The 3,984-nt window shown below is 37.0% G+C and overlaps 1 pseudogene; it reads right to left on the bottom strand.

Annotated features, from left to right (window-relative positions):
* Positions 1 to 572: 572 nt before the first annotated feature.
* Positions 573 to 1,869, bottom strand: LOC102518033 (annotated as a pseudogene).
* Positions 1,870 to 3,984: the final 2,115 nt, after the last annotated feature.

The raw sequence follows: 3,984 nt of genomic DNA, 5'->3' as shown, positions 1-3,984 counted from the left end.
TTGTGATGATTGGTGAAGTAACTGACTTACATCGTGGTATCTGATCGCAAGGCCCTATTGACATCTATAGAACAAGACTGAGCCTTAAACACCTTTGAGTACAAGATGATCTGTATCATTAAGGGGTTTCCAATCTGGTCAGAAAAAACAAGGCACACAAAAAAGAAACGTAACTGTGATATAAATCATTCATCCAATGATACTGCAGGGGCTGGTAAAATTGTTATCAAATGTTAGAAAATGTGGTACCAATGTATCTGGAAACAAGAATGGATATAAGGGTTTAGGGACTCCAGGTAAATAATCATTTCCACCATTCCTAACTTCATGAACTTGCACAAATTACTTAAGCTCTCACTCTTTTCATTTATACTTAGGAAATATTTTACTGCACAAAATTTACATTTGTTGCCCATGATGAAAAGCATGGCAAAAACAACCTTTTATTAATCTATTTTTACTTTGGGGTTTTCTGTGAAAAGTAAAGATTTCCTAACAGTCTCAGAGAACACAAGCTTTATATAGGCGTTTAACAGTTGTATTGGTACTAAGTGTCTTGGGACATAAGGTATAAAACTGAAAACAGATCAAAAAAGCGCAGGGGGAAGACCACTGCCAAAGAGTAATCGCCACGAACTCGGCATTTTCCAGGGCAAGGCTGCCGCCGTGGGGTCATCGCGCTGCACACATGGTTTGATTATCTGCAGCCACTCATTAAGATACTCAACAAGACCTAATGCATCTGGGATATTTTCTTCCGAAACAAACTTGAGCACAACCGCCACTGGGATGTCCTTCGAACAGCCTTCGTCACAGAGCGTTTTTGTTATACCTCCGCCAGGAATACGCACACAAAGCTCAGACTCGTCTATCTCAGGCATGCACGCGGTTTTCTCCATTTCTTCCCAGTTAAGGCTCTGTATTTTATTTTGAACACTTTTTTGCATAGAAGGCGTGAGCAGGTACCTGAAGGGAGTACTGCGGAGCTGGAGGTCGTTGCGGTGATAGGAGTGACTGCTGGAGAGAACCACCACCTTGGCACAGCCGCTGCTCTTCACCCAGGAGAGCAGCTTCTCACAGAATGGCTCTGATTTATACTTAATAAAAATGGATCTTAACTGACGAGTTTCCTTGAAGGCAGCGCATACACTTCAGCATTTGTACTGAGCTCTGTTGAATTTTCCTCCGCAGTCGCATATGGATTGTTTCCAACCATCGGCACAAGACAGTCGGTGTAGAAGTAACCAATCTTACACATATTCAGCGTGGAAATAATCAGATCGATTGCCAGCTGGCCGAGATTTCCAACAGACACTACTGGCATCAGGAGCACGCTCCCCCCCGAGGTCGGGGACCGAGTCCCCGCAGGGAACGAGCATGGCCTCGCGGGGATCGGGAAGAGCAGGCGGCTGGAACTGCGGCCCTCATTTGTAAATTAAATACACCACCACCTTGCTCACAGTGCTACAATGGAGATCAAATGAAATGTTTGTGAAAACACCTATCATAGGTTCCTGCCACATTAGAAGAGTTAAATAGTTTTCGAAAAAGGAGGGCGCAAATGGGACTTTTTTGAAGGGAATATACACTTTAGATTCTAAAACCAGTTATTTACAACTCTCAGGTCAAGGTTGAAGTTAAGTAGAAAAATCTCAGAAAAACTGTTTTGATATAGGGTATCTACTGTGGACAAAACGAACAGGATTACCCAGAAGGGAACATGGAAAAGGCCGACACTAGGTTTTAAGCTGTCTTCTTCATATGAACAGAGTTCTGCAGAGCTAAAGGTGGGGATGTCCCATGGCTTTCCCCCAAGAGATTTTTACTTAACGTATACTTTATCCACAAGGACAAGTACGCTAGGACTCTTCTACCACCTCAAACTGACCATAAGTCTACAGGTTATTTCTGGAAACAATCTATTTAGATGCAATAAAATTGCTTTAAGACAATATGAACAGTATTTCTCTCTAATTCATTTAAGTAAATGTAATGACCTCTAAAAATTACAAAGACCTTTTTCTGAGTGCTTCTATGATATTAAATGTGTGTATTTTATCTATTATTTATATGTTTATTATCCAGATATTCTGATAAATATTTAATATTGTGACTCACCAGTGAACCTTTTTATCTTAATCTTTCAGGATCTCTCTCATCTGCCTTTGCTTACTGCTTTATCTCACGTACCTTAAAGGGCTCCCAGCACACAGCAGGTGTCCAATAAACGTGTGTACACTGAATGGACCAGTCAATACTACCTTTCAGAGCTAACTCATGACAAGAACCCCACCTCTTTTCTCCACGTAGTTCAGCAATATTTTGCTTCACTAATTTGTCTTCTGAAATTATGTCTCTTCTAAGGAATATTTTCAATGTATAATATGGAACAGTATTTACTGATATACTTTGGACCACAAAAGTCAGGACTCCCAGAAAAGTAAATTTGAGATAGTCAGACTTTTTAGCTTGGATATAATAGAAAAAGTATGTACTATTTATGCAAATATTCAATTTTCTACGTTTTCTTTGTTTATATCCATGTATTTAATATAAGAGTCCCCCACCAAAACAGCAGCAATAATTCTTAACTATAAAACCTCTTATGTAAATAATAGGCTGTCCCCTACACGGTATATTCTGTGTTCCCAGAAACGTAAAAATCAAATATTTTCTATTAACACATTTTCTAATATGAAAGTTTCTATACCCAGAAAGGGTAAATTATAAAATTATCATTCACCATTTGGCTACTATTCTTTGATAAATATCCAGAATTTCACACTTCTAAAAATGTGTTTGCTGTTGGTTTCTATTTAGACAGAGTACACAAATTAGACGGAGGCTAAAGTTTCCTCATCGTTTGGTATTATTAATAATGTCTGTCTCAGTTACATCATAAGAAACTTTAGTTTCTAAGCTAGTCATAATTATTTATTTTACTTAATATATGCATTAAGTAAAAAAAGCTGGAACAGAAGATAACTAGAGGAGTGACAGGTTGGCTGTATGCAGTATAAACAGGAAGCAAGTTGTGGGGAATAACGAACAGCTTGGGTTTTCTTTGTAGTTTGATCTTTTTTCTGGAGAATTTGCTACTGTGAAAGTGCCTCTACAGTAATCATGTATACAAAAATATATTAATAAATTATGTAATACTATATAATTTCAATTTTATGTTTAGCTCTTTCTCTAAACTAGAACAGAGACCCCAATTCTGCATGTTAAACTACTTATAATTTTATTCTGCCAAGTATTTTTTTGTTATGTTATAATACGAAACTAGAAGTAAAGGATCTTCTTATCTCTAGACCTGGAGTTCCAATATTATTTTTACATTAGAAATTCAGAAAATAATTTTGATTATGTTATGAAACTTTTATAATAGTGAGAACATTTCTAAGCAGTTAACCATTAAAATGTCACTGCTTCCTTGTTACACTGAAGTACTGCATTCCTTCATTATTAAAGACTTAAGATTTTTAATTTTTTAATGTTTTTTATTTCTATTGTTGGATATTAATATCCAATATCTATTTGTGAGCATGGCAAGGAATTTTTATACACAATCTCATCTTTAAAAAAATTTTTTTAACATTAAAAGCAAAGTTGTTTCTTTGGGACCCCACTAATTTTGGCTTTGTGATAACATCAGACAAGGACTACCCAGTGCGTGTGATAAATATTTGCAAAACTAACTTAACACTGCAAACCCCATGTGATCTAATTAGTAAAACAGTCTGAATAAATATTTAGGGGCACAAGCTCTGTCACTCCTGAATGTATGATGAATCCATATAGCTCTGTGTCTTTTGGTGTTTGTCAGTTGCTAAAGACAACAGTGAACACAGCAAATCAGAGACCTGGCACTCATTACACTATTACACGATCTAGTGTAACAGTGCTGATCACAGTAGTGGAAGCAGTGATAAGCATCACGCATCTCTGAGAATGGCTGGTTACAGAAAGAGCTGGTATATTTAA

This window comes from Camelus ferus, chromosome 3 (genome assembly GCF_009834535.1).
Source record: "Camelus ferus isolate YT-003-E chromosome 3, BCGSAC_Cfer_1.0, whole genome shotgun sequence".
NCBI classification, from domain to species: domain Eukaryota; kingdom Metazoa; phylum Chordata; class Mammalia; order Artiodactyla; family Camelidae; genus Camelus; species Camelus ferus.
Note: the sequence above shows the minus strand (reverse complement) of the source record. Positions and strands in the feature narration are given on the sequence as shown.